The sequence below is a fragment of the Pteronotus mesoamericanus genome, unplaced genomic scaffold, assembly GCF_021234165.1.
Source record: "Pteronotus mesoamericanus isolate MK-2021 breed Mesoamerican mustached bat unplaced genomic scaffold, CSHL_Meso_final scaffold_167, whole genome shotgun sequence".
Lineage (NCBI taxonomy): Eukaryota > Metazoa > Chordata > Mammalia > Chiroptera > Mormoopidae > Pteronotus > Pteronotus mesoamericanus.
In genome coordinates, this window is record NW_026555308.1 from 31,804,177 (window position 1) to 31,829,543 (window position 25,367).

Below are 25,367 nucleotides of genomic sequence, written 5' to 3' on the forward strand. Positions count from 1 at the left end.
AGATAAGAAATAAATAAAACAAGAGATACCACTATATGCTATCGGAATGACTAAAATCCAGAATACTGACAGACCAAATGCTAGCAAGGCTGCGGAACAACAGAAACTTTCATTCATTGCTTGTGGGGATGCAAATGGTACAGACACTTTGGGAGATAGTTTGGTGATTTCTTACAGAACTAAACATACACCATACGATCGATCTAGCAATTGTGCCCCTTGGTATTTACCCAAATGAGATGAAAACTTGTATCCACACAAAAACCTGCACACAGATGTTTATAACAGCTTTGCTCACAATTTCCCCAGCTTAGAAGCAAACTTCAGTAGGGGAATGAAACAATAAACTGTGGCACATCCAGACAACAAAATATCCAGCAGTAAATAGAAATGAGCTCTTAAGCCATGAAAAGACATGGAAGAACCTTAAATGCATTTGACTAAGTGAAAGAAGCCAATCTGAAAAGACTACGTATTGTATGATTCCAACTGTATGACAAGCTAGAAAAGGCAAAACTATGGAGACACTAAAAAGATTAGTGGTTTCCAGGGCAGAGGACAGAGAAGTTTTAGGAGAGTAAAAATACTTTGCATGGTATAAGAGTAATCAATACATGTCATTGTACATTTTTCCAAACACATGTACAACACAAGAGTGACATCTAAAATCAATTATGGACTTCGGGTGATTATGATGTGTCAATGTATTAATAGATCCATCAACTGGTACAAATGTAATACTCTGTTGGCGACACTGAAAATGGGAAAGCCTATGCATGGGAAGGGGCGGGGATATATAGGAAATCTCTGTAATGTCCTCTTAGTTTTATTTAAAACGGCTCTGAAAAAAATAAAGCCTTTTAAAAAAGGACAAAAATCTACATACAACAGCACCAAGAAAATGCAAAGCACTTAGATAAAATCCAGGGTTATATAGGAATTTCTGTAACTTCCTCATAATTTTATCTAAAACTGCTCTCTTTTAAAAAAAGAGGGGAAAAAAATCTATTTACAAAGGCACCAAAACAATGTGAAGCATTTAGATATGAATCTTACAAAATATGTGCAGGATTAATAAGCTGAAAACTACAAAATATTTCTGAAATCTCAAAAGATTTAAGAACAGAATAATATACCATTTGCATGAGCTGGAAGACTCAAAGTTGTTTAGATGCCAGTTTTCCCCAAATTGGCCTGTAAATTCAATGCAATTCCAATATAAATCAAAGCAGGCTTTTATGAAGAAATAAGAAAGCTCTTTCTAAAATTCATATAGAAATTCAAAAGACCTAAAATAATAAAAAGAACTCTGAAAAAAAGTACAAAGTAGGAGGACTAACTCTACCTTATTTCAAGATACGATAAAGGTACATTAATCAAAACAATGTGGTATCTGTGCAAAGAAAGAGAAATAGATCAAAGGAACAGCAAAAAAAAATAAATAAATAAAAAGAGTGCAGAAACAGACCCATATGGATAACTGATTCTCCACAAAGGTGTGACAAATAGTCTTTTCAACTAACAGTGCTGAAATATTTGGATCTCAAAAAAAAAAAAAAAATTCAATCCATACAATGTGCCATATAGAAAAATAACTCAAGATATATTGTAGATCTAATTGTAAAACCTAAAACTATAAAACTTCTTATTTTTAAAGATCTTATTTATTTATTTATTTTTAGAGACAGGGGAAGGGAGGGAGAAATAGAGGAAGAGAAAGATCAGCGTTCGAGAGAAACATTGATCTGTTGCCTCTAGTCCGCAACTCAGGTGTGTCCCACAGCCTAGATATGTGTCCTGTCCAAGGATCAAACCAGCGACCTCTCGGTTTGTGGAATGATGACCAACCCACTGAGCTACAACTGTCAGGGCTGTAAAACTTCTTGAAGAAAACAAAACATAAAACTTTTGTGGTCTTGGGTTAGGTAAAAATTTCTTACATAAGCACCAAAATCTTATTTCATACAAAAATTGATAAATATGACTTAATAAAAATTAAAAACTTCTGCTTCTTGAAGACACTACTCAGAGAATTAAAATAAGATTGGAAGACTTCAACATACCTCTTTCAGAAATGGAGAGATATAGTAGAAAAACTATAAAGCATGTAGAAAGTGTTTAATACTTCCTACTTGGAAAGAAAGAACTTTGTCTCTCAAATAAAGTACATTGTTCTTATGTCAAAAATGCTTTACAAAAATATTTCATGTAATTGTCACAAAGTATGTATATAAAATTTTGAAATAAAAATTTGTATATCCCATATTCTCTGAAACATGGGAAATAAAAAAATAAAAATTTAGAAATAATCAGTGACAAAAATTAACTTTTTCAAAATTAATTGCTTATGAAATTATTTAGTTCCAAGCTGAACTTAAAATGTATAGACTATCTAAAAACTAAAAAACATCAGAATACTTTATGACCACAAAAATTAATTATAAAGAAGAAAAAATACATGAACAAAATACTCATTGGAAAAAGATCATGAAATAAACCATAAGGAATTTAAATAGAGAATTAATGAAGAAGGCTGAGATTAATTAAATACAAAAGCTTGTGTGCATGCACACAATTACTAAACCCAAATTTTTCATATTTTAAAATGTCATCAAAAGAAAGATGTTTAGAAGCTTAATTTTATAAAACAGACAATAAAAATGTTTATACTTGAAACAAGAAAGGAAAATTAAAAATTTAGAAGAGATTAAATGAATTATAGAAAACTTGGACATACAACTGTGTCAAAAAGGGAAAAAAAAGAGATGCTGAGGAAATAGATATATAAAATATATATATAATTATTAATAAGAAAATAAGAAATTATTTTCCCAAATAAGAAAAACTTGATTCGTCTGACTAACATAGAAAAAGTCACAAAGATAATTAAAGATATATGGCTAAACATCACCAAAATAGAGAATGGAAATGGAGAAAATTCTCAGGAGCCAAGATGATTCTGAGAAAACTGAAAAGATACAGATATGAGTGAGGGCAAGTAACTGAAGATCTAAAACTTCAGTGGTCATTCATGGAGTGTGGTTTTGCTAAGCAGAAGACAGAAAGGGCATACTAAGAAAATATTCTTTAAAAGATCCAAACCAGAAGGGATTTTTTCAGATTTCTTATGTGCAGTCTTATCTGCACATGTCTGATTATCATCCAGATGACATCATATTTAAATACATGAAGACAACATCTTGTGGATCTAACTTAGTGAGAACCTCTAGTTCAGCGAATTCCTCAGTATAAAGTCCAAAGAATAAGTCAATCTCTTCAAGGTAGTAAATTCCGCTTATTTTCCTGAGTGACAGGGTCCCCCTGACCTGTAATTTAAATCTGACTGCTCATTTGTTGCAGCTGACATTCATGGAGATAATGTCAGTTTTCATGAAATTACTGGTAGGTCCTTTGATCATTTTCAGATGAGGATATCATAGATCCAATACAGAACAATGTAGGAAATTGGGACAAAAGAGAAAGCTTTACATAATAAAAATCCTGAAGGCCTACAAAACAGATGATTAGTACCAATTTCATAAAGATTCACAAGCATAAGAAAATGTAGTTAGGACATGTCTATCTGTCAAAATTTTTCTAATTCCTTTATCTTTTTTTCTATTAAAAATAGACAATTTTTTTTTCTAAATCAGAGAATTATAGACAGTGTGTACTTAAAGATATTTTAAGAGAGATTTAGTTTCACCACCAATGTGCACCTTGGTATCTGTGTGTATTAATCAGGATTCTGTAGTTGTAAACAACAGAAAGCAAAGCTGCATAGATTTGTAATATTGCAAATTGAGTAGAAAAGCAAGATAAACACTGAAAAGCCACTTCCTGGAAAGGACAGAAACTAGAGCACTTCTGAATATTCAGCTGTGGGAACTAATAGACTGTTTCTATTGTGTTTGTCCCAAAGGATGAATAAACTCCCACCTTGACAGCTCGAATTCTAGCGAGAGTCTTTTTGAAAAATAGATATATATTTTATTATTTTATTTTTTTAAATTTTATACTATTTTTTAAGTTGCCATTTAGTCCCCTTATACCCCCACCCACAATCACCACACTATTGTCCATGTCCATGATCAACTTGTTAAAAGGACATTCAAGTAGTAGCCCCTGTTAGACCTTCTCCAATTATGGTAGGTTAGTTCCTCATAGCAAAGCTTTATTGCTGTTTAAGTGTATGGGGAAAGCATGCTGAGCAGACAAAACCAAGTATCCATGCCACACTCTCTCTGATTCCCTGATACGGGGCTGTCCATTTTTTGAACATTATCAGCACAGGGCAGCCATGACTCTAAAGTAGCCTACTTCATTGTTAGACAACTCTGTTAAACTTATTCTTGAATTCAGTAGTTTCCTTACCTGATAGCTTTCATCTTCCACTTTGAATTTCATCCCACAGAGCTCTTCAAATCAGTAATTCTCCCTATCCATGTCAAATATTTGAAAGCAACTTCAAATGATTTCAACCAGTTACTGATTAACCTAGTAGTTCACATAATATTTCTATACCTTGTCTACAAAGAATTTGAAGAAACTTTTAAAAAATGCCTGAGTCTGCATTCCCCTGATAGTTACCAAAAAAAAAAAAAAAAAAAAAAAAAAAAAGAACTAAAATAGACATGATTTTTAAGAGAGTCCTTTCTAGGTCCTAGTGATTCCTGCTTCCTTTTCTATTTTTATTTTCATAAATTACCCAATTAATAATATTTCTTAGGTCTTTGATGCAAGTGTTCTCAAGCACACTGAGGACAAGTCTGTGGATTCCACCTTCCATTAGATTATAAGAATAACACTGTCCTTAACAATGCATCCAGCATTACCAATTCACCAGAAGCTGCCATTAAGATGTTTTGTCAGTACTCTGAGAATGGAATTTTTTAAGCCAAGGAGATAAGCACTCATAAGTTCCCAGCATTAACAAATCTCAAAAATCAGAACTATAAGAAACTTTAAAAACCAGTTCTTCATCTTTTACAGGTGAAGTAGATGTATTGTAGAAGTCATTTGTCCATGTTACATACTAAACTGGAGCAAAATTTTGTTGTCAAATCATGTTATTTCTATCACCCAATATTTCACACTCAAGGTTATTACTGTAGTGACTTTTTCTTTGTCTCACTTTCTGATTCCATTTCTCTCTCTCCCCTTAAAAGATGTACTATTACACCTGCTTTTTTCTTCTTTAAACATATTTATATCTATTTATTTATTCACTGCTGCTAGCCTAATAAATAGTAGGTAATATTTATATAGTCTTTATTATGTCCCAGGCATTGTTGTAACTGTATACATGTAAGTAACTCACAAACACAGAGTTTAAATATGACTCGTTTAATATCACACAGCTAATAAGTGACAGAGCCAGAATTTAAACTCAGGTGGTCTAGTTTTAGATCATAAATTTATAAATACTAAGAAAAAATTTCCTCTCAAAGCTCAGCTGTGAGCATATCACTCAGCTGCTAGAGTATATAATGGGCTACCACTGCCATATATAGATATAGATATAAATATAGATATAGATATATAGATACACACACACACACACATCAGCCCTGGTATATACTATGCCTTTACTATGACTTTTATTTCCCAAAGTGACATTTTTCTAACCACATTTCCTGTCAGTCTAAAAACCTCTGCCTTGTCTGCCTTGTCTAAAAACCTATAATGTTCCTAACACAATCCTCCGGAGGTCCCCAAGTAGCATCATCAATTTCTTATAATCGGACCCTTCCCTGACCAATTTTATTTCAATGTGCTTTTCAACATGCATCTTCCCTTAGTCAGGGCAGAGGTTTTATCTTTCCCTCCCCCAGCCTTATACACTCCCTACTGATTCTCAACTCCGTACCCCAGGACTTTACTCATATTCCTAGTGTGTCTTGCCCTTTCTTACTGCCTGCCAAGTCCTACCAAACTCTCAAGTCCTATCTCAGCTATACAAAATTCCAGAAGTGTTTCTTAATAAACACATCTTATTCCAGTCTAGACCTTCCCAAAGTGTTTTCATATCTTTATTTCAGCTGGTCTTTAATTATCTGTAATCCTAAAAATCTGAAAGTCATATTTTCCTAGTTAAATTACAAGTCAGCTGAAGGCAGAAATCATCATACATGATACTTCTTTTCTACCACCTAAAATGATAATGAACTAAAAAAAATGTCTTGTGAATATGTGTTCATCAGTTCTTCATGAACACTTTCAAGACCTAGAGTTGAACCCCAAAATTACATTAGCAAGAGAGTACGCCATTTATGTTGGGAGAACTGGACTGGCATGTGCAAAAAAATGAAACTACACTACCATCTTACACCATACACCAGAAAAAACTCAAAATGGATAAAAGACAAATATAAGTCATGACACCATAAAACCATAAAAATCCTAGTGGAAAAAATAGGCAGTAAAATTTTAGATAGCTCAGAAAATATTATTTTTGCTGATACATCTCCTAGAGCAAGAGAAATAAAGGAAAAAATAAACAAATGGGACTACATCAAATTAAAAAGTTTCTGCACAGCTAAAGAAACCATCATCAAAATGAAAAGGGAACTGACTATGGGAGAACATATTTGCCAATGATACATCAGACAAGGATTTAATCTCCAAAATATATAAAGAACTTATATGACAACACCAGGAAGACAAACAATCCAATTAAAAAATGGGTAAAGGACCTGAATAGACACTTCTCCCAGGAGGACACACAGAAGGCCCATCTGTATTAGTCCAAGAACATACATGAAGGGCCCATGGGCATGGACAATGGTGAGGGGACTGATTATAGAAGTGGGGGAAAAACTGGGTGGAGGGGGGCCTAGGGACAATAAGTGGGACGGCCGTAATAGCATAAACCATAAAATGGATTTAAAAAAAGGGAGTACACCGTTCAATAAACTTTATAGACATATATTATTAGAATTAAAAAAGTTTCCTCAGGATTTTGCCTTTCAAAACACTACCATGCACTAAGGCCAAGCATATTTTAATTCTAAGCATTAGTTTTTCTTCAGAAATTTTAATAATTGGTTGAAAAAATTTGTTTACCCTGGAGACTATAGGTTATATAAGATACATATCAATAGTAGATGTTTTTAGTTTTATTGTTATGAGGAGGGAGTGCGAGAAGAGATTTTTGACAACTAAACCGAAAGCTGATAGAAACTCTTAAAACATTTGCTTTCCAATTACTAGAAACAAGATGAATCACATAATAGTTTTTAAAATGTATGTTTTAACGCTCAAATAGAATGTTTGACAGTATAAAGAATATCATAAAATTTCACATTTAAATCTTTAATAATTTTCTATGAAAACGTGTTTAACAATGATTTAGCTATAATGCATAGATAAATGTATTCTAAATATTTTTTATGTTTATCTTTTTTTATTTTTATTTTTTAATTTCTTTTTTTAATTTAATTTTAATTTATTTTTTCAAATACATTTGTCTCTGCCTACCCCCCACCACTTTCCCTTGCCCCCTCCCTCCTTCCCCCCCTCAGCTCTTCCCCTTTGGTTTTGTCCATGAGTCCTTGCTATATATTCTAAATATTTTTAAAGAGGAAAATGTTGTTACATGTGTCTGTAGTTAAGTCTTACTATTTGCCCTGTGTGGCTAAGGCTTTGGAATACCATTGCAGTTTGTTACACACAACAGAAATACTAGACTCTTTAAAGTAGGGGTAAATACAAATTATTTAAGCTGTAAAATTATAAAATTAAATTTAAGTTATGCTATCAACAAAAATCTTACCCATTCTTTGATTCCATTACTATCCAAGTTTTCACTCTGAAATTTCCAGATTACTGCACATTCTCTTCCTCTCTTGTACTTCTTTCCCTACTCTGCCTCCAGCCACATGCATATTTTCTTCTGTTTCAAGTATTATCATATTATCACATCTCATTTATATGCCTGACACACTACCTTTTAAATAAATGTCTCTTTAATTCTCAGATCTGAGCTAAAATATCGCTTCTTCATATAGGCTTTCCCAGATTTCCACCTTAGAGAATTGCCTTCCAAATTTTCATAATAACTTACATTCTTCTCTCATAGCATTATTAAAGTTTTAGATTGAATATTTGTGTCTTTATTTATCTCACTATTCCATATTCTCTACATTGACAGTTTTTAGCTCACTACTATACTCTCTGGTATATCTAGATACACATAAAATGTTAGGAAAACTAATGAATATAATGAAATAATAAATTTTGTGCGGAAGAAAATGGTGTATGAGAAATATTTGATATTTCAGCATTAGTTTCCCAAACCTAAGACAAATATCTTCTTGGGAGACAATCACGACTATTTGGCCCACAGAGATTAATATTTTTCAATCTTGGCTGTTTAAAAGTGTCGGCTTCACTCCAGTCTGAACATAAAAACTGACATGATTGTTTAATAATATGTGAAAGAAACAACCTATTTTTCTATTTTAACATTTTACTTGCTTATGGCAAACATTATTGATTGGCATTTGATGATTCCATCTATACTAAAATCTTACTCAGTTGATAACATATTTACCAAGGTATTCAAGACATTTGATAAGTCATTCACATTTTTAATTATTGGATAAAATATTGAAAATATTAATATATAATGGCAACCAATGAGAAATCACTTAATTTTGCATAATTCTAAAAAATAATTGTTAGAAGGTGAATAGATTGTATAAAATGTAGTTTTTAAAAAATTTCTTGAAACTAAAATACCTATAATAATTATATTTTTGTAAATCTTAATTATCTATGGAGCAACATGAATTACAAATACCACTAAATGATTCTTTTCTTCCTTCCATCTTTCCTTTCTTCCATCCTTCCTTTCTTAGGCCTTCCTTCCTCCCTTCATTTTTGTAAAATAGAGTAAATTCCTAGGTTCCAAGAAGCACCTGATTCTATATGTACATGTTGCTATATTTCTTGGCTAAGTAATACTTATCAATTTAATATCAGATTGTGTACTTACAGGCATCCTTTGTAGGGCTAGATGGCTAGTTGGGTAGCATTCTTGGTTAACATGTGATATTGCTCCTCTTTTATAGTTACATCTCCCTCTGGTAGTCTTACACTTTGAAACTCATTAACCTGATCAGATCTAAGACTGGAGTATTTTCTCAGACATAAAGCTATACACATGAGATAGAACCTGACTAAAATTTTGGCTTACATATTTTGCTCTCGTCTACTAAATGGCATTGGTTCTCAACAGAGCAAAGCTTGGAATGCTTAATTTACTGATCAAACTAATTAAAAAAAAACTTGAATGTAGAGAGGTTACTTAAAATAGTTTTTCTAATAACACAGTAGGTTAACTGGTAAATGCAAAGTTCAGATATCTCCCCAGCCCAACACATGTGGCCAATCTCTGAGCATAATCTATATGTGTTTTGGTTTATTTTTTGAAAAAATATTTGGGATTTTCAATATGCATTTAACTTTGAACTCTTTTTCTTCATAGTGATTGCAAATTTCAAGGAAACTGAAAGTAAGCTTTCTCTTCAACGGTCAGTGGAGAAATTAATCTTTTGGCCACTAATAGATAAATTACCTCAAATATACCTACTGTAAAAGTTGGATTTTAATATTTTCCACCCAAATTTCAAAGGAAAGATTGCTTTTATTCCCCAGAAGAAAGATGTTTTTATTCAATAACTACATTGGACAATAGTTTAACTCAAAATAATTCCTCCTGTGTCTCTAAGTGAAGTGGAAATATTTTATTTTCATTTATCCTGAACTGTAGTGGTGTTAAGCCATTATTCCCTTACCATCACCCCTGAATATGGGTGTTTCTCCTGATTGATTATTCTATTACAATGATTTTCAATCTGGCTGCGAATTAAGCTCCTCTAGGAGCTTTTTAAAAATAGCATAATCAGAGTCCCATCCCAGACATACTGAGACCAAGTTTCTGGTGCTTGGACATGGACAAATATTGTTTTTTTAAGAAATGCCAGGTGACTCTACTACACAATGAAGGTTGCAAAACATTAATCCAGTTTCATTTGAAGGAAATTAGTCATAGGTATATATAAAGGAGTTAAGGAAAAATAGTCAGCAACATTGGGAAGTTCTAGATTTAGCTCGGAGCTGGCTCAAAAAGTCCTATTTTGATATGCTTCACCCAATGGTACTACTGAATTCCTGTTGTGGCTTCAAATTTCCTATTTTCCTCAGAGCCTGGAGGATACATTACCGAACATCAATTATAACTTCAGAGGAGGGCTATTTCCCAGGTTCAAACCTTGCTTAACTGTAACAGGACCATGGCTTGGAAGCAGATCTCATTTGCCTCCCTAACATTACCTTCATGCCAGAGTCAATCATAGTTATAGTTGCCTAGACCAGGGGGAAATCATGTTCAACAACATATTTCTGTACTGAACACTATATGGAAATTGTCATAAGGAACAAAAAAATAATGTCATTGAAAGAACAACTACTTTTAGAAAAGACTGAGTAAATCTCAGTACAAACTACCCAAATAATAGCATGATGTTAAATCTTAAAATCTGTCTGTCAGACCGGGCTGGAGGCCGAACTCTCTCCTGAACTCTGGGTGCCGCTGAGGCCGATGCTGCTGACCTTCCCACCTGTGCCGCCTTAGCTAGAGTGGCATGTTTGGTGGAGAACGTGTTCCAGAGGCACACGGCACCAATGCTGCAGCTGCCATGCAAGTCCATGTTCAGGTTCCAGGGCACAAACATCAAGATAATGTTCACTGCCCTATCCAGCGAGAACAGGGAGAAGCAGGAGGTGGTGAGTCCCTGGTGAAGCACGCACAGGCCCACATGTCGCCCCGACCATCAACATTCCAGACACCATGGCCCACCTTATGAGCCTCTGCCTTCCGCAGCAGGAACCGTCAATGTTGCAAGCTCCTGTCCACCCAGCCCCTGCAGGGCAGGATCCTAAGGGCACAAAAGAGGCCTTTTGAGACCACCTGACCTCAATTTAATGGCTGCCAACTAGCAGCCAGAAAATGAAAAGGAAGCTTCAGGTGGAGGCAGCCCAAAGGATGACTCAAAGCCACCTTATTCCTATGCACAATTAATCATACAAGCAATTACAACGGCTCCTGATAAACAACTCACCCTAAATGGAATTTATACACACATCTCTAAAAATTATCCATACTACTGGATTGCAGACAAAGGCTGGCAGAATTCAATTAATCACAGTCTCTCTCTGAATGGGTGTTTCATCAAAGTACCGTGTTCCCAGGAAGAACCAGGCAAAGGCTCATTCTGGAGGATAGAGCTTGCCTCTAAGAGCAAATTAATAGGGCAGGCTTTTAGGAGAAGATGGCTTAAGGGCGTGCCTCGCTTCAGAACCCCTCTGGGACTGCTCTCGTCTAAAAGTGCTCCAGCCTCATCACACTGGAGTGCTGTCTGCTCACCCCAGTGCTGCCCACACCCCAGCGAGCATGTTGAGGGGAGGTTCGCTGGCCCACCTGGAGCTCTATGACTGTCATGCGGGAGGCGCAGTTTGCCCGGAGTGCACTGGCTCCCCCATGTCTAGTCAGCCCGTTTAAATCGCAGTGCACCAGCAGCTTCTCCCGACAATTAAGACCGTGACTCACACTGTCACTGCCCAGGTGAACACCTCAACCCCCTAGCAACCCACGATGTAAACAGGTCCTTCACATCACCCACCAGATCCCGGCAATCAACAGCACGGCCAGTCTGGCCCCAGCAAACACAGACACCGTCGCGGGGCAGGCTGTGGTCAGGCAGGCAGCCTTGCTGGCCCCTCCTAAGGAAGAGCCGCAGGAGAATGGAGATCACCAAGAAGTGAAAGTGGAACCTGTTCCTGCGATGAGCCAGGCCATCCTAAGCACTGCCAGTCGCGTTATTACATAGCACCAACCACCCCTCATTATCATGCAACAGGCACTTTCAGGTCAGCACCAGCTACCACTAAAACCTGTAACACAGAACGGAACTCACGTGGGGACTCATGCTGTGCCAATCCCCGCCTCTGTGCACAGCCAGGTGGACAACGCAGCAGCGAGTCCTCTGCACATGCTGGGAACACACGCATCAGCATCAGCCTCCCTACACAAAAAGTGCCAGAATGGCGACCAGTCTGAGCAGACAGAGCTGAACTGGGTGAGCACTGAAGACGGTGAGAGCATTGTCATTGCCCTGAGTGTGGATATGCACTGGAGGCCGTAAGGGAGAAGGGTGAACAGGACTAGGGGCTAGAGCTTTTCTACTTTACTGTCAACTCGGTGGTGCCAAAAGGAGACACTGCCTCTCACTGAGGCTGGGACCGCAGTCTCTGGGTGGGCAGAAGGGCCTACGGTTGGAATTCATGGGCCTCCACTGAAAGCACAAAACACAGGTGGCCTTGAAACTCCTTAAAGGCGAAAGTCAAGGAACATATAGCAAGGACTCATGGACAAAACCAAAGGGGAAGACCTGAGGGAGGGAAGCGGGGAGGGGGCAAGGGAAAGTGGTGGGGGGTAGGCAGAGACAAATGTATTTGAAAAAATAAATTAAAAAAAAAAAGGTCAGATCTGAACTTCAAAATCACACAACAAAATCTGGTCCTGACAGGTGGCTCCCCACCCAGTGTTCATCTCTGAACACCAGACAAAGACCCTCTGTCCTTTCCAGAGAGGATGGCACCTGGTGAGAGCAGATTGGAGGAGACAGAGCACAAGCCACCCCTACCAGCCTCAGAGGACCTGCGGTGCTGGGAGATGAGACAATATTTTATTGATGACATATGGAATTAGAATATTTTGAGATGTACCTTCTTTCTTTACAAAATAATGGGGTCTTTGACATTTCAGATCACTACATTTCTACGCTGGAAATTTTGGAATCACACAGGCCAGTACAGTGTGGATTTCATTTGGAGAAAAGAAACAAGGTAGTTTTATTTCTATTGTTTGTATTCAGCCTATGGGATGATTTACTTTGGTTAAAATTTAGGAGGAGCTATGTGATGATGGCTGCCCATCTTCTTATTAGAGCAACTACCTGATGAGTTTACTCCTCCACTTTGGTGTGTAGGACAGACAGATGGACACCGGTGGAGGGCATGGATGAACGGCTGGACTCGCAGGCTACACCTCACTGGTTTTCTCTCTACTTTTTGTTGTTTGTTTCTTTGTGCTGACGTTGACCCTGGCATAATTTTCCACTCCAAGTAAAACAAGTCTAAAAAATATATTAAAAATGTACTGCCTCTAAACTTAAAAATACAAGTGCAAATAGGTTAAAAACAAAACAAAACAAAACAAAACCTACCAACCACCAAACAAAAAAACTTCCAGAAATACAGCAGAAGTTATCAAACCAAGTGCTGGTAGTCAGGGAAAGTGAAGGCTTTTTAAAACCATCTACAGGGCATGACTTGGTTTAGCTCCATGCTACTCCTTACAGATCAATGAGAAACGGGGAGAGATGATTTTATAACATCCTAAAAAAAAAAAAATCCAACGAAAAACCCACAGTTTAAAAAAGCATAATGAGAAAGCATGGAGGTGGATCAAAAAGGACTAAGGACCTCAGAAAAGGACACAGAGTTGATCATTATGGTTTTGGCTTTCCTGCTGGGAAGAAAGCAGAGAGAAAAAGCAGATACATTTCAAACACCTAGGAGTGGGATCCTGCACATAAGTTAAACATAAGAAAAGACAAAAAGAAAGAACAGAGATGTCTGAGGCAGTAAAAAGTAGAAGAACTCACTAAAATATTTCTGACCCACTGCAGACTCAACTCAGGAGACTAAAATTAAATTGCCAATGTCATTATCTTCTTTTGTTCATGAAAGAGTAGGAACTTTGTTTGAAAATATATTCTCAGAGACACAGGCACCCCTTTGTTCACTGCAGCGTTATTCCCTGTGGTCAAGACATGGAAAAACCAGAAGTGTCCCTCAATAGATGACTGGATAAATAAGATATGGTACATATATGCAATAAAATATTATTCAGCCATAAGAAAATATGAAATGTAGCCATATACGACAAGGTGGATGGATCTTGAGAATATTATGTTCAGCAAAATAACTCCGACAGGAAAAGTCAAGAACTTTATGATTTTACTTATATGTGGGATATAAAACTGAAATTCATAGAAAGAGACAACACTATGTTTGTTACCATAGGGAAGGCAGGGGTGGGGTAGTGAAGGGTAGAGGGGGTCAAATATATGGACAAAAGGAGATTTGACTTTTGATGAGCACGTAATGCAATATCTCAGATGATGTATCATAGAATTATAAACCTGAAACTTACATAATTTTATTACACAATGTTACCTCAATAAACTTAATTAAAAAAAAAACACTAGGGGGGAAGCCAAATGAAATAGGGTTAAAAGTTACTTAGGCACTTGCTCTCTGATAACTGCCAAGGCTAAGATCTGCACCAAATTCATAAGGGCTATTTGAAACCTAAAGATATTCTGGCACAAATAAGTATATATACTCTCTAAAGTGAATTGGGGTATAGGATATTAATAAACAAGGTGCAATTCAATTTTTCTGATTAGGTTTATACCCAGTGCCAGTTGACTCCCACTTCACCCCTATTTGCAATTCCCTTCTCTCAAATATATACAGGACACACAGAGAGGCTAGCTGCAGCTTTAGGAAAAGATAAATAGGAGTCAGATATGGGGAGAAAGCAAGCATTTATCATAAAGTTATACAAACAATATCAATGCAAATAGAAAGAGTGGGCAAATTGTCCATGTTGAAAATGAGACAGGTGAAAAATACCAAAAGCTCTATCTTAGAAGAAAATAAATGGATGACTTATATTTAAAATTGTAATAGCAAATGTGATTTTAATAAATCAATACCTAAAAGATGAAATTACGAAACAACAGACAGAGATGAAAAGATTGAAGAGTAAGAATACAAACATAGGACCAATGTTATGCTATAACTGAATTAGTAAATGTATTAGATACAGAAAGGAAAATGGGTGAAAAATGTTTTATTGACAACTAGAAAAAATAACATCTCCAGAATAAAGGCAAAGGATAAAACAAAGTGCTTAAAGCAACCACTGAAATGACTAGCAGTGTGGAAGGTAGGCAGAGAGGATGTACCTGAAGATAATTGTTATCCCTGAAGGAGCAGATCCATTAATGAAGTGCAAATGCTTTCAGAGACTGAGGAAATTTTTCCTGAAATATGAGGAAAATTGAAAATGAAGATAAAAGCACACAACATTTTGTAGGGGAAAGATCTGATATGAAACTATCACTAATGAGATATATCTTGATTAAGTCATTGAAGTTCAAGGATGGAGAATTTCAGGCTATCTTCAGACATCTTTAATTCAAATGCAGAACAGAGTAGAGCAGCAATTTCAACCTTTTTCCTCACATGGTACACATAAACTACTTACTAAAATTCCAAGGCACATCAAAAAATATACATTTTGCCAATCTGACAAAAAATATAGGTATAATTTTGATTTATCCACGCTAGGGGATGTCTATTATTCTGTTGGCTATTAGCATTTTTTTACTCGAGAATTTGAAGCAAAAGAGATCAGCGACCCTGACTAAATTGTCAAGTGTTGCATGTTTAAAAAATTCCTGTGGCATACCAGTTAACAACCACTGCATTAGAGGTATAACTCCAGAATGGCAAAGAAAAGAAAATTTGACCAAAATATATTATACCAACCAAACTGATATTCACAGTAAAAGCCATATCCTACAGCCTCGAACACAATAAAATCACCTGGGAAATATAACACTAGTGAGACCTTCTTGGAGAAAACGTCACAATAAAAGCTATAGCCTACAACCTCAAACACAATAAAATCACCTCAGAAATATAACACTAGTGAGAACTTCTTGGAGAAAATGATCAAACAAAACTTCTCAAAATTGAGTTTTATTAATTAAGATATTTTAAAAAACCCACTGAATTTAGTTAGGTAAAAGGTGAGTTGGAACAACTGGGAAAATGGATTACAGAACATTGTTAGCTTGTTACCTTGGGAGTTTCCCATGTGAAATCTGAAACTGGCCCCAATACACAGAGAGCAAGGGCAAAGGCAGCCTGAAGATAGAGGCAGACCACTCCAGACTGGCAGATAGCAAGGTCAATAAGCAAGAGAACTTACATACAAGGCTTTTCTTGGGCACCTCAATGAGTGGATCTCCACACTAGCCTGTCATCATTTGAAAAGTTTACATAGAGGCCTGAACTAGGTTTAGTCAAGTACACTGTCCAGATGGTCTCAACAACACCTGTTCTCTCAAAGCTGTATCCTTGAAAATGTCTCCCACCATGGAAATCTAACATACATTCTAAGGACAGAGAAGGTGTAAGGAGCTTCCATTTGCCTGGGTCCAGCTCACAGGTCAAGTATCAAGTAGTGGTCACATCCTGTCAATGAACCATCCAACAGAGGTAAATGTTTGAAAACAATTTATATAAAAAATACTTAAAAAATAGTAAGGGAAGAGAAAAGGAAAGATGGTAGATAGACTTCTCTGGGACAGAAGAGGGTTGGATAGTCCGTGTTATGATCCTAAGGGTTTATAAACATGTCATATTATATGACAACAGGCTGAACAGAGGATTTGCATATGTGATTCAAGTAAGGGTCTTGAGCCAGGAGATTTCCCTGGATTACCTAGGTGGGTTCAATGTAATCACCAGGGTCCTTTTAAGAGAAAGGTAATGCCAAAGAAGGCCATATAACGATAGGAGCAATGGTTGGTGGGATGTGAGCACAAAAGTTCGAGAAGATGGTCTCTGCTAACTAAAGTCATCAAATAAAAGTGGTCTTTTTAACCAGGGCACAAAATAGGAGACATAAACAACAAATCAGGTAAATTTGAAGTGTTACTAATTCCAAAGAGAAAAAAAATGTAACTTTACAGTGGAGAAACCTGATGGATATCATGACTACATAAAATACCCAGAGAATAAACCACAGTGTCCCTCTTCTCACAAGAGAAAAGAAAGAGAATGCACCAGGGCACGATTTCTGCTCATGCTCAAATGGACACAGCATCTTAGCTAAAAAAATGATCTATGCCCCCAAAGCATGCAATGACATTGTCATTATTTTGAGAATAATAATCACTAAGTCATTAGGCTATCATTCAATAAGCCAAAATTTCAAACAGTGAGTATCATTCTAGAATTCTATAAATTATAATATGGCCATTTGAGAATATGAATATTTTACCATCAATTTAACCAATCTAGAGTCTCCCATTTCCAATCTTGTTCATTTATTACATATATTTAAAAATATCTTACTTTTCTGTAGGAATTTAGATGAGGCTAACTGAAAAATCACTTGCAGAATACTGCTTCCTCAAAACCGATAGGAATTGCAAGATTTCTAGAAAGTTGAAAATATGAAACATCCGTGTGCCTTTAAACATAATTAAGACTCCACTGTCTTATTAGATTACCAACTTCTTATAATATATATATATTTTTCCTAATGAGAAGAGAGACAAAGAAACTTCTATCGCAAAAACAGTATACTGAAAAGATTTCTTGAAAGTGTTCCAATGATAAGCTTAAACTTACGGGTTGGTGTCTTCTGTATAATATAATATATGCCAATTTGATGAGACAATCTCAACAGATTTTCAGATACTTGTTCACTTGGTTTTTGTCCCAGTTTCATGCCCTAATATACTGTTCTTAGAAGTTGATTTTTACATATACAACTTAGACATGACAACTATTTTTTTAACTTGCTCTCAAAGTTGGACAAAAAAGCGTAACCCACTATCTTCTATAACTGTGTAAAGACTCATGGTGTGTAATTCAACTTTGCTTTTTGATAGCAACATGAACCTTGATGATACATATTTAGATATGTGTAACTTTGGGACACCAGCTAAGTAGTCATATTTCAACATTACAAATTTTATAAAGGTATCTAACAACTCATAATAAAGAATGTTTTACATCAGCATCCTACTATTGTTATTCCTTTGCTTAGCATTTAGCATAGAAATTTTGAGTTTTCAATGTCTTTTGCTAATTTCTTCTGTTAGGGCAGCCTACCAAAATTATAGCTGTTTAGTAATACTACTTGCTACTGCTTACATCCATTTATTTCAATTTATATTTATGCTTTCTGAAGACATGACCCATTCCGATTAGTCTCTTTATTCTTTGCTAGTGCTTTTGTAGTACATGAATAACATATTTATTTGCAGACATTAATAAAGTTGCACAAATATTCAAGGAACCAGATTTGCAAAGATGAGTATATGATCCAGTCAGTGCCTTTTACTTATCTTGGCTTGTCTCAATAGGTGTCCCGGTCTCTCTGCTCCCTGCTATTTATTAAAGAGCCTCTTATAGGAAGGAAGGGCTAAAAGCTGTGTTTACTGATAGTGAACACAGATCAGTCAGTCACTCTCTGATGAGATCAAATCAAGCTGGTACAGATGCAGTTACCGAGAGCAAAGGCCAAATTCTAAGTTTAGTGCTTAAGAAATGAAATCAATGATACACTGTGAACCCATGCATTTTTAAAATGGTTTGGTTTAAGTTCAGATGGGTCACTAGTAGTTTGGAAGGGATTTTCAACATATGCAAAATCATTCTCTAGCTTCCAGTCATAACGATGATGTGGTCAAAACTATTAGGTAGACAAAGTTGAAAAGCACTCATGTCAGTATTTTGAACCAAAAAGTAAAAAGCAGATTTCTGATGACTAAAGAAGAAAATATGTGAAATAACAGTATTACATCAATTATTTATAAATATAGTATTTTTTAAAAAAATACTGTGAGAATATCATACCTAGGTTGGAAAATCTGGAGACGAAGTTGCCCAGTTCACCCACATATTTATATCACTCCAACTTTATGGAAGAATTAATTTTAGTCTATTAAAGTGAAGATCAGTACACAGTATACCCAAGGGTGCCCCACAGAAGTATTCCTAATATGCTCAATGCTTTGAACAAGAATGTCAATCATTCTTCATTATGGTTATCATGAAAGACTGCATCTTCTATGTAGACAAGGTTTTTTCCTTCTTTCCAGTCATTCCTTCTCTGTGATGCTCTATACTTCCCTAATACCCAATCCCTACACCTTTTGCCCCAAAAGGCATTTTCTTAGGTTTTCATTCTTTCATGTAAGTACTTTCTACCTTCTGAATCCATCTCCACTAGTTCTTTTAAATTTTTTAAGAGTACATTGTCTAACATCAGTATTGATTTAGTATAAGTATATAAAATAAGAGTATTTGCCTAGATTTTCCAAGGATTAAACTTAAAACACACATATTAGATTTATCCTGGGTGTTCAAAACTGCTTAAATGAAATACTTTCTAAATTAAGATTTCTCTTTAGAGATGTAAGCATAGGACCATCAGAAGGCAGACAGAAACTGGACCCTTCAGCACTTCCTTATTCAAGCTCCTCCAAGTCAATTCAGACATTTGGTTGTGCGTATTTTAATCATTTAAAATACTTTTAAATGATTAAACTTTTAACCCTTAAAAAAATAAAAACACCACTAATGTTTCTAGCTGTTGTTATACTGTCTACCCTTCTTTTTCTAAATGACTTAAAATCAGGGAGCTCTGCATTAAGCCCTATATAACAGGCCAGTGATTTTCAACCTTTTTCATCTCATGGCACATATAAACTAATTATCAAAATTCTGTGGCACACCAAAAAATATATTGTATTCTTTGCTGATATGACAAAAAAGTTTAATTTGATAGTCTAAGGGAAAAGAGGTCAGTGCCCCTGACTAAATAGTTAGGTATTGCATATTTTAAAAATTCTTGTGGCACACGGATTTAAAATTGCTGTAATAGGCTGATGCAGGAAAGGACAGCTTGAAACACAAGAGGTTTTTACGTCATAAAAATAGATCAATATTCAAATGCAATGCATGCTAATTATTTTATCTTGCATGTATCTCAGAATCTAAATAAACACATAATTTTTAAGGAACTAGTAGATTTAAAATAAAATAAGAGAAATGCAAGGATCATAAACCAAAGACATACCACTAAATAACTGTTTATAAAATTTCTAACATTAAAAATTTTGCAATTTTTATGATTTAGTCATAAAATAATGGTCAAGATAAGTGCTTTGAGAAAAATTATTAGTTTTCTCATATAACTAACTTTAAAAATACTAACTTCCCAAATAGGAGCTCAATTAGCATTATAAGAATCAATTAGTATACATGTATATAAATATCAAACATTTAAAATTTTAAAAGGACAGTAAATTTATAAATGGGTAAACCGAAACAGAGATAGTTTAAAAAATGAAATCTTTTTGAATCGAAAGTGTAAAAGTAAAGTTATGTAGTGGCTATGCATACTCAGAACTTCACCAAAAATCTTCAAATATAAAGAAGCAATTTAAAAATTACGTAAATCAAGAGGAGATTGAAAAATTAAAAAAGCATTCAGTCTTATTAATGAATTAGTAGAATCTATCCCCCTACACACATAACTTTCAATAAGGAATGATATAAGCTGAAATAAGATACACAAAACTTTTAAATATATTTTAATGTATCCAAGCAATAGTAAAAGTACTTTACTTGGTAAAGGACTCCATATATACATATATCTATATATCTATATCTATCTATATATCTATATTCTTCAAACCAAAGGACACATTGAAAACACTGTAAAATAAATAGAAAGAGGTCAATTGATAAAATGGACTTCTAACCAGTTCAGGAAAACTGTGAGAAGGCTGGGTAATTCAACTAGATGATCCAGAAAGGGTCTGTGGAATCGCAGTTTGAAAACTATAGATGCTTCCCAGTTGCATAATTAGAAAGTTGCCAGGTAGATAATTTGTGAGAGTTGAGCATAGGTCTAATGTTCATAGTTATAGACCTTCTTGAGCTACTTTATGCAAAACTTCAATAATTTTCAGTAATACAGGCAGAAATGTAGCACAAGTTCTATAATTAAAATAACAGTTTAGTGGAATGGTAGGATCACAAGTGATTATGAACCTGTACATGTTAAAACATTATAACACTTTAGAAGGGTGGCTACTCAAATAGAACTGGATCTAACAATGCATAGAATAAAGTGCTTTCATTGCCATCCTTGCCTTGCTGTGGAAATTAAGACTGTATACACTTGCCCCATGCACTTGTGTCCCAGTGTACTAGGGCATTCTAAAGAGACTCACTACAGGAGTAGATAAATGCCAATTGCATTGATCCGTCTCTTCTGTCACTGAGGCAACTCCAGTGAGTTGTTGGTAACTTTTAACAACTAGTAGTCCAGGAAAAAAAAATTTAAGGGGAAAAAAAAGGAAAGAAAAAAAAATCCTGATTTGTGCTTTTAGCCATGTTTCATGGGGGTAAATATTCCCATGAATGACCAATTTCAAACTGCCAGCATGGCACCCATCACCAAATGTGGAGTTGAGAAAAGGTGTGCACAATTGGCTTTGCTGATTTGATTTGAGCCACATCTAGCACAACATTGTAACAGCAACATGCCCAGATTTCATAAGAAAAACAGTCCAAATCATTACATTCAGTGCCTAAAAGCATTTGAAAAACATTTATGAAGATGACTGCACCATCATTCTTGGTCTCTATAATCATAATTTATAATACATTTTACCTGGCTGTATACTTTTAAATACAAATACCTATTATCTGCATAGATCATTGTCTTCTCAAGGAAAATATTCTATCAGACATCCACATAGGAATTCTTGTTGGGTTCCAGACTTGTTGAATTATGTCATGCCTTTTATATCAGTTCTCCCACAAATGTTGTAAAACCTAAATGCCATCCTTTAAACAGTGGCTGAAGGGCCCATGTTTAATGCTAGGCTGTTCTAGTCTATAATTTATGCTTTATTGATATCTCCACAGCCTCATAGAAGATAAAAGGATTAACTTTAATTTCCAAATGAATAGTTTTTAGTCTAAGGAAATAGATACGTGAGTCCAGAGGCCAAAAAAAAAAAAAAAAAAAAGGGAGATAAAAGGATTCTCTGCTAAGGCCGATGAGAAGTAAAATTAAGTTGATATACGAGTTCTAGAAAAAGCATCTCAGGGCAAGTAATCATTTTACTATTCATATGTATGAATTATAATATTTTTGACTCTGAATTTGACGAATCCACCAGACATTAGATTTCACACTGTTATCCTTCTTAAACTCAACATGTTCATGGCTTCTCTTGTCCTCAAACTGTTCTTGTTTTCTTTGAACATTGGTTACAATTTCTTCTTCATCTCTTTTCTGGACTCCTTATTTTACCTTGGTCTCTAAAAGAATAATTCCCAATGATCCATTTTTGGTTCACTGAGCTTCTCTTTGTGAATCTTCACTGGTTGATTTTATCTACTGTTATAATTTGGCCTTTATGTCCTAAGTGACTCTCAAATCTATGTTTTCAGCCCAGAAATTTCCCCAAGCTTCAGTTCATCTACTTAACTTTTAATTGGACACCTACTGCTAAATAGTCCAGAAGTTCTTCAAGGTCTATATGACCTGAAATGTTGTATATCTTCGCACTGAAATCCACTTGTGCCTCTTGTGTTTTCCACATCGCGTGTACCATGATTAACTCTGTTACCCACCTTAAAAGCCTGAAAATATATCTTTTAAAGACCTTGTTGGTGATCTAACCAAAATACAATGATTTCCACACCATTTTCCTGCACCAAATACATTGTCACCTTTAAAATAGTATTTTTCTACCTATCGTAATGTAGTTGAATCATTTCTAAAAAGAAACCATTACCAAAACCCTAAAACATATCACTCAAAATATGTTATGGAAATGAAAAGATTTCTCGTTGGCACCTCGTTATGGGAGAAAAACAAGGGTGGGGGATAAACCCCCATTCACATGGCTTCTTCTTTACTCCCTCAGCAGTTCTACAGTTCTCTGAGGAGCCCGTTTGGATCCACATAGGAGAGGTTGAAAGGCACCAAACTGCAGAATGAAGGTCAGTTCTTGGCATGGCATGTAAAGCCCTTCATGACATGCTGCTCCTCTCCATCTTACCCTTCCCATCCCAGCAATATCAAACCGATGGCAGTTGCTCCCACTACCATGCTCTGTCTCTCTTCCCATTGTTGCTTATGCTACCCCTTCCTGAAGGACACCTTTTGAGCCTCTCCACTTATATCATGTGGCCATTCACTCTTCAGCTTCAGGATTTACATCAGGTATTTCATTCATTAATTTATTCAAGCATCCGCTTGTGAACAAAAAAGATACTTGCTCCCATGAGGTTTATACACTTGTGGAGGGGAGACAATAAGCAAATAGAAACACAAACCCCAGTAAATGGAGAACTGCTTGAATAACCTGTTATCAGTGCAACTTTGGCCACATACTAAACCCTCAAAACCCATTAGTGAGCATCTTATAATTTTTATGCACAATACTAGATACTTTCATATGTCTACTCATTTTAATTCTCAAAATTATGTTAATAAGTAAGTGTTATTCAGCCACTTTCCCAGGGAAGGCTCAGGGAGATTTACAAATTTAACTATGGCCACATAGCTGGAGAATATCAGAATCTGAATATGAATCCATAAATGTCTAATTTCAGAAAGAATCCATGTTTATCATTTTATTGGCTTTCTTGAGCTATAAAAATAGGGGTCCACAAATTCAAATCTCTCAGTCCTAAGTGGATTTCTCAGTCTTAGATGGATTTCTCTGAATTCTAAGAAGCTTAGAGGATGTTTTACATTGCAGCGCTTTAGCATTCAAAAGGATTTAATCATGAGCAGTGAATCTACAAAAATATGCTGTTGGAGCCCCACTGACTTTATCAATAGGGGACGATAGGCTCCTGTAGCACCCTAGAATGAAATGGCTTAGAGGGGCAGGGGAAGAGCACAAATGGTGTACCGAACACATGGCATTTTGTACATTCTTTGCTATTTAAGTACCAAACTAAAGCTTCAGTTATTCATTCTGAAAATGCCTATAGCTTTGCAATAAGAGTCTCAAACAATAGAAGCAGGTTTCAAAAAGAATCACCAAGAAATGATTTAATAATAATATATGGTAGCCACAGGAATATAGCAAGAATAAACAGGGTAAACCATGTTAAAAACAAGGCATTTGAGCACCCGGATTGCAGATTACTGCTGCTCAGATATGGAAAAACACACCACTCAGTTTGACAGACAGATGAAGTGCTTTCCTGTAGAGTCTGAAGAAATGCTCTTCTTAAACCTGTCAACATGAATTCCCAAGAGAAAACAAAACCAGCAAAGCTCAAGGTCATAGCTGATTTCAAATTATCCCTTTTTATCTATTACTTAAATATGGAGACCCTATGGGAATTTTGTGTAATCTGGACAGGTATGATTTACCAGTAATAAAAAAATATTCTCTTAAGATCACTTCCTAATTATTTCATTAAAATTTAACTTAAAAACTGCCTCCTCACTGGTCTACGAAGAGAGAAAAATCATTTGTTCTTTTTATGCCCCATATTTTTATATGCAAAATGAGTCCAGGCTCTTGTGGAAAAAAGTCATTTTGGAAAAATCAAGGTTTTTGTTGTTAGTATTTCAAAATAATGTAGGCTGTTTAAATGGTTATACTCATATTTTCTTTATATAAGAGACTGCTGCTTTACCAGTTTGACTTGATTTTCTAAATTATAAAATAATTACAAATAGTATTTAAAAAGTTAAATCAGCTTTCATATATAGAGTCACAATATGTAATTTGAAATATATTTCTATGCAATACTCTTTGATACATAATTTGACCAAACAATATTTATAATTCTACATTATAATTTATGAATGTGATGTTAAATTATAAACACTAACCCACTACTTTTAATAATACCTATTATTACACTAACTACATATTGTACAGTTGACTTAATCAAGCTTGTTTTTGGACATTTTGATAATTTTCAGCTTTTTTCTGTATTATTACTTGTTTGCCAAATAAAGAGACTTCCTCAATTTCACATATTTAAAAGTTTCCTTAATAATTATTGAAATAAACTTATGGAAGACTCTCCTAGTTAATTTATTTTTTCTGTGCCTCCATATTTTAACATGAATTGACATCTCAAATCTTAGTTTTATTTAACTTCATGAAATATATCACTTTTTTTTTAAACAACAGTTGTGAAATCAACTATATATCTGCATGGCAAATATGCTCATTTTATATACAAAGGAACTATTCAAAGTGTTTAAGCAGTGTTCTCATGGCTTATTATAATGGCTGTCTGCAAGGTGGTGTGGGTGAGATGTTTCAAAGAAAAATAACAGTTTTGGGGGAGGAGACTGAATTCTTCTTTCAACATATTAGGTTTATATTCCAATTGTGGGTTATGTAATAGGAAGGTAAAAA

General features: G+C 35.2%; 1 protein-coding gene and 1 pseudogene across 3 annotated transcripts in view; one reads left to right on the forward strand and one right to left on the reverse strand.

Annotated features, from left to right (window-relative positions):
• Window positions 1–25,367, reverse strand: part of PRR16 (proline rich 16) — a 260,062-nt gene that overhangs the window by 46,173 nt on the left and 188,522 nt on the right. The window lies entirely within an intron of this gene.
• Window positions 47–12,232, forward strand: LOC129083532 (forkhead box protein K2-like; annotated as a pseudogene).